Consider the following 7,289-nt stretch of genomic DNA (forward strand, 5'->3'; position numbering starts at 1 on the left):
GTAGTAGAGTGTCTGGGTCATAGTAGGTATTCATTATGTAATTGTTGAAAAATAATTAATTGGTTACTGCATCAATTAAAATGCTTTCATCTGTATGCCATAGAAAAGTCAAAGAGACTTAGACCGTTAGTGAAAATAGTTCACATCACTAGGAGACTAGGATAAATGTTAATTGGTTAATTCAGTGGTTCAACAATGTCGTCAAGGACCTGTGTTCCTACAACTCCTCTGCTCTAGTATACACAGTATGTGCTTCATTTTAAGGCTGGTCCCACTTGGAGTTTTGGGATGACGGCTACTTCTTCATTCATGTCCAGTGGAATAAAGAGATATTCCCTCAACCTTTGATCAAGTGTTTTCCTTACTTTGGCCAATTTAGTTAATAAATACAACTCTGGTGCCAGGGGATTGCTAAGCTGTGAGTAGTTTAAGCTGAAAGTTAGAAACCAGTCCGTAAAAAGAGTGATGTGATTGCAATGATTGCATTTTACTACCCAGACACCATTCCTGGAGCTCAGGCTAATTTACTCAACCATTTTGCTGCTGCATAATGGTGGAAGGACGGAAACTGGATTTTGAGGAGTTAACCACATGTTCCTTACAAAATTTATAAAGAAGACACTTGAGGCAAATAATATAGCAGATATAATTTAAAAAATTATTTTGCTGAAGATTCATGTATACATATTAGAAAGGCAATGCCAGTTTTTAAATCTTCCTGGCTTTCATGCTGTCTTAGTCTCCTGGGACTGCCATACAAAATACCACAGACTGGATCGCTTAAACAAAATAAATGTATTTTCTCAGAGCTCTGGAGCCTAGAGGTCCAAGATCAGGGTGATGTCAGAGTTGACTTCTGGTGAGACCCCTCTCCCTGACTTGTAGATGGCTAACTTCTCGTTGTGTCCTCGCATGGCCGTTCCTCTGTGCACACTACATGAAGAGACAAAGAGAGGGAAATACCTCTTCTTACCAGGGCACCAGACCTGTGAGATTAGGGTCCCATCCTTAAGATATCAGTTAGCCTTATTTACCTCCTTAAAAGCCTGTCTCCAAATACAGTCACACTACAGATTAGGGCTTCCACCCAAAATTCATATGGATTTTGAGTGGATACAATTCAGTCGATAACAATGGCTGTGAGACTTTTGGAATTACAGGACAGTTATATTGTACAATGCCACTAATCTGAGTTTGTTTCATATCTCTTCATGGTGAGATTCAGATCACATGTCTTTGGTAGCGGTGCTGTGTTCTTTTCATTGCATCCTGTCAGGTGGCATGTGATTTCAGTTTGCCCCATTACTAACGATGTTCATTTTGGTCAACAGATTGATCAAAGTAGTGACTTCCAGGCTTCTATACTGTAGAGTTACTATATTCCTTTCTGTCATTAATGAGTATTTTGTAGTGGGGAACTGTGTAAATATCCCATTTCTCATGAATGAATGAATGAATTTTTTATTGTTTGCTATACAGTCTTTTATTTATTTTTGTATTTATTTACATCATAGAATTATTTTATTCAATATGTTCTGTTAATATCATTATTTGGATGTCCAGAATGCCTCCAGTTTGGCCAGTGGGTGCCTCTTCATGATGGCTTTTATGTAACCCAACTGAGGAATTTTTGGGCTTGCTTAGGGATAGAGAGGGATTCATTCAGCAAAAAAGCTTCAGAACCTGGACAACATGTAAGGGTGGGAATCAGAAGTATGAACATGGCATTAGGTCTTGAGGGTGCTAGATCACATGGGAAGGGAGACAGAGCTAAGTAAGGGATCTTGTCAAACAACAGTTAACACTCTGGCAGCTTATCTGGAAGATAATTCTCACATGCTGCTAGTATGATGCTTGGAAAAACTAACGACTTACATTAAACGAAGTAGAGGTGCCTGAAAAGTCATGCCACTCCAATATCTGGCCTCCAAACTGCAAACTGACACTCGTCCTCTCCATCCTCCACTCTGCATTGCAGATTTTCCTTACCCTCAGCTAATCCCTCTGTTGGTATCAGGGTCTTACCTAGTGGCATGACTCAGACCCTTATCCCCGAGGGCTCTAACTTCCTCTGGTCATCATGCCCATCTCAGGTTAGCTGTGCTACACTTTTTGTGTATCGTCAAAATTTAGCATAGGAGTACCAAGTGGCCAAATGAATCGCCTGGGCATGAAATATATTCTTTCCAGCCCCCATGATGTAAAAACAGCCCTATACTCTCAAGTGAGGTTCAATTATCCTTGTCAGGCTAGTGATTTCTCTTCTTTCTTGATACTCTCTTGACACAAGAAGACCAAAGTGCCAAATATCAGTCTCAGCTCATATATTAATAGGACTGTAATTTGGGGGTAATTTGTCCCTATTTGAGGACTAGAATCACTACACCTGCAGAATTTAAATTTGCAAGGATGGAAACACAAATTCTCTAAATGAATCTTCTACTGAGAATGATGGTAAATGGGGCCACTCCAGCATCCTCACCTTGGTCACTCGACCCATGAATTCTTCCAGTTGGGGTCATAGGACTATACAAAGGTCTTTGATTTAATATTTATGCTGTAATGTTTTAAATGGCGCCCTGTCCTTGTAAACTGTTACCTCTGATCTGGCAATTCAGTTGTGCCTTTAATAAGCCATTCCAAGGCTTTATCAGGACAGCAGCTTCTGAAAGATGCAATATATGTTGAGTGGATCCTATAGTCATGAACTTACTGTCATATCTATTTTGCTGTAAGGTGGGACCAGTGGTCTGACATGTTACATGGGATCGTGTGCTGGTAGATCAAGAATTCCGTAAGCTCTTGGTGCTGGCTGTGACTGTTTCTACCAGAATAGATTCTAGTCCTTTCCAGGGTTGAAGGAATATATTGCGATCATCATGCCAGGAAGCGGTCAAGAGATGGTGCCATATCAGAGGCTCAAAGTTAGTTTCTTGCTAGAAGGTCAGACATTTGGTAGCAACAGAAGCTAGATTATGTTTTGTAAGTGGAGTCCACGTCTACTCCATGAATATCCTCCATCCCTGGTACTATGGCCATGTGTCCACTGTGCCAGCAGTGGGATAGCTGATGTCAGAGTTGGCTGATGCCATCTGGTTGAGTAATTTTTTCTACTTGTTTAGTGCCTCATCCATGGTGGATGTTCTCTGATGGACATTAAAATGAATGTCTTCACACTTCATGTCTATTTTTGCGTACCATCCTCATGCCTCTATGCTAGACCTCCTTGTATCCAATCTTCCAATCTTCCAATCTTCCTATCTTCCTTTTCCAAGTCCCTGAACAGTCAATCAAGTTATTTGCACTGCTCATGAGTCTATTTGTATATATTCTAACCCCAAGTCACTAATCTCTGTACATAAAATGAACAAACAGATACATTTCCTAAAGCTCTGCCCCCTAGGAGGATGTTTTCCTCTCCACTGTTTTCCAAGGCAATATTTGAGTGGCATTATATTGAGAGGAGTCATCCATTTTCAACTTGCACCCACATTCCAGGATGACAATCCATGAATCAAGCTTGAGGTTTTCCTCCCCTGTCACCTGGTCATAAGGAATCCATCCCTCAGTGTGAGCTAAGAGACAGATACTAGTACCACAGTGGTGATGAGACGCAGGTCTGGGCTGTCTGCTCATGGAGCTTGCTCGTGCTTCTGGTCTTATGCTGGTTTGACTCCAGACGTACCACTGCTATTGTCTTGGATTGTTACTGGGTATGACTCACATTGGGAATTTTTCTACCTAAAAGAAACTCCTGGAGATTTGCAGCTGTGGACATATGATCTCTCATAACCTCATTGTCAGACACAATGTCTTTACCAAGTCCCAGTATTTGAAGATGGAATGGCCTTTCTCTAAAACTGTGAAGCTCTGCATTGTGATTCTCTCATTGGGGCTTGTCTCAAATACCACTCGGCAACTTTTTACTAGTATTGATATTTTTTATACTGCAGGGTCCAATGGGATTCCAAGCCCATGCTACAGAGGTGTTGGCGCTAAGCCTGGATCTTTTACAGAGCCCTGTCTTACACCGAGCCTTTTGTCTCCCAGTATGTAGGTTGAAAAATATACCAGCTGCAGAATATGCTGTGTCTAGGCTCCAAAGATGCCTACTAGGCTTTGTGCTTCCTTCTTCTTGGTGAGAATTACAAGATGTAATAAATCATACTTTATTGTGGATGTGCTATTCCGGCAGTCTCCAGGCCACTGAACCCCTAAATATTTTGCTGATGTGGCAGGTCCCTGAGATGTGCAGGGTGTATACCTCACTTTCTGGAGTGTATGTGTCTTACAAAGTCTCCAGCATGCCAGTCATCTCTTGCTACCTGGAACGTTTGCCTGATATCATTCAATACAGTGGGTCAATGTGATGTTCTGAGGGATGCTATTTTTCGGACTATATTTTATTTTGGTTTGTTTGTTTTGTTTTGTGGGGGAGGTAATTAGGTTTATTTATTTATTGCTTTTTATTTAACAGAGGTGCTGGGGATCGAACTCAGGACCCCGTGCATATTAAGCATGCACTCTACCACTGAGCTACACCCTCCCCACCCCAGACTATATTTTAACAGAAAATAGGAGACACAGACCCCCTGGGAGAGCTTGTAATATATACTGTTCTTTGTGTCATGGGAATGTGAACAGGTTCTAATCCTCCATAGGCCTGGAAAAGACTCATTCACCAAATCAGCAGCTGCCTATACTTGAGGTCTTACTGATCTTCTCCAGCAAAGATGGTCACATCTAGCAACACAGTGGCAACTGCGTAGTACTTGGCTGAGGTTGTGGTAATCTGTCATTCTCTAGGATCTATCTGGTTTTGCAGGGGTTAGACCAGTGAGTTAAATGATGGGTCCCATCACTCCTCACCTTGAATTTTTAAGAGTGGCACTCATTTCTGACCCCAGTCCCCGCGTGGTACAATATTGTTTCTTGTTTACTTCCTTAGCCTAAAGGGGGTGGCAGGTTCAGAGACTTCCACTTGGCCTTTCCCACTATGAGAGACCTTACCCCATAAGCCAAGAATCCAGTGTGAGGGTTGTGCTAATCTCCAAGTAGTGTCAAATCCAGTCATACTTTCAGGAACCAGGGAAGTGAACATTAAGTTTTTCATGCACCCAGTGAGCTCAGTGTGAGTCACACCTGGGCCAGGACTTCTTTAATCTATCACCTTATCCCCGTATGTCCCTGCAATAATAGGGGGTCATTTCAGGTCCCTGGACATCAGTGTTAACTTGGACCATAAGTTTAACAGAGTTCTAGAAATGTCTGGATATTACCTGAGTAAACAGCTGTAGGTCCTGTTGGGAAGGCACGAAGGGACTCATGACTGTGTACACTCAGTATAAGCTTGCTAGGTCTTTTTACCTGGAACTCAGTCTCTTCTTAAGTCAATAAATTCCATGCCTAAAACTTGGTTTAGGTCTGGAAGCTGGTCTAGATAAGGTCTTTTATTTTATTTTTTTTTTAAATAAGGGGCAACTGGCTTCACCTTCCATCCTTTGTTTCTTCTGATGGAACAGATTTGAGAGGGGTGCTTGTCAGCTGCCCATCCATCGTGCCCCTAAGGGTGCCATGTTCTATTAAACCATCTCCAACCTTGCTATCCACTATAATTGCATCTGCTTGGTATCCTGTGATTATGTACATTCACCTGGACCCTAAGTTTCAGGGGGTACAATCCCCACAGCTATCAGGATGCCCAGTTCTTTAAAGAACTCTTCTACTGTCAGTCCCAGACTACAGAGGAAGATATACTACTGAAGTTTTCACTGATGCTGGTGATCTCTCACCAGTATTTCTTATGGATTGGAAATGGTGTGTCCTCCAGGATATCGCATGGAACATAATAATTTGACAGGTTTTCTGGCCTTCCATGATATATCCATTTTAGTGTACACAATTCTCTTACCCTTTTGATCCCTTTTTCTACGATCTTCCATGGAAATTCTAGAATTTCACACTTCTTTAGTGTGAGCTTATTGCTGTTTCCATGCTTCTAGGTATAAATTGTACCAATCTTTTCAATCCTTGCCCGGATATTAATTCTTGCATCTTTGGATTGTGCATTCAACTTAATGCACTAGCTCCCTTCATCAAACTTCTGAGGAATCTAATCCTATGCAAACTCGCCTGTTTTTTTCCCTAATATATACAAGCTGTATCTTGCAGCCCTTTTGAAGCATAGGTTTTTACTTCCCTTATCAGACCTGACTGGGTTATATTGTGACTTATCTTAATTATAGTCTTGGACACCTGGAGGGGAGGTGGGGCAGATCTTGTGAAGGCACTGAGGAACTTAGTAACCAAGGATGAAATAAAATGACTCTCATGTGAACAAATACTCTACTGCTCTAGAGAGCAAAGGACAACACCTTAAAATAAGATACTGTCTTCCTTCCTATTGACAAGAATTTTAAATCTTTATAGTTATTTTGATGACTCACTACACATTCTTTGGACAATTTATCAACATGTCTCAAAAGTCTTACAAGAAATATCTGCTCTTTGACCCAGCATGTGTGCTGCTACAAATTTATCCTGAGGAAATTATCAAATACGTGTGCAAAGATATACATATAAGGATTGTTTCTGAGAGCAAAAAAAAAAAAATGTACAAAAATAGGCATTGGTCATATCAATTATGGGGCATTTATTAACACAAAACCATTCAGTAACTACGTAGATGAGGTAAAGCTATATTTATTAATATAAAAATCTTCATATTACTGAAAGAGAAAAAGTAAATGTATGTATGTATGTTTGTGTGTGTGTGTGTGTGTGTGTGTGTGTGTACGTGTGCATGTGTTTGCAAAGGAAAGAAACCAAATTGAGCTAGCTAAGGCAAAAGAAAGGGAACTTATAAAAAGAAAGATGTCTCAGAGATTCCACAGCTACGTCTTAGGAGAAATTTCTTAGGAAAACTAAACCACACACTAAAAAGTTGTAAGCATTTTTCATCTCTCATCTCTGTTTCTCTATTTCTATATGGTTTATTCCATGATCCACATGATGAATTTGATTATCCTGGAGCTCCCAACTTTATATATTATAGCCCAGCCATACCTAGAAACTGCCTGGCGTTCTGTAAATTCCAGTTCCAAATTCCTGGAGAGGCTTTGGGCTAAGAATACATGAATATATGATGTCAATTCTTAGTGTATTAAGTATGGCCAGAAGAATAAAATTGTGTCAGACAAATGTGGCTGCCAGGAACCCACTAGGTTTAGAAAGTTGATGCCATCACTCAAAAGAGGGGAATGATTATGGCTGGGCAGAAATCCCACAGG

General features: G+C 40.8%; 1 non-coding gene across 1 annotated transcript; it reads right to left on the bottom strand.

Moving 5' to 3' along the window:
* Positions 1 to 4,474: 4,474 nt before the first annotated feature.
* On the bottom strand, positions 4,475 to 4,546 carry TRNAI-AAU. Its single transcript has one exon. It is a non-coding gene; the product is annotated as a tRNA-Ile (tRNA).
* Between the last annotated feature and the right edge of the window lie 2,743 nt (positions 4,547 to 7,289).

This window comes from Camelus ferus, chromosome 35, assembly GCF_009834535.1.
Source record: "Camelus ferus isolate YT-003-E chromosome 35, BCGSAC_Cfer_1.0, whole genome shotgun sequence".
Taxonomy (NCBI): domain Eukaryota; kingdom Metazoa; phylum Chordata; class Mammalia; order Artiodactyla; family Camelidae; genus Camelus; species Camelus ferus.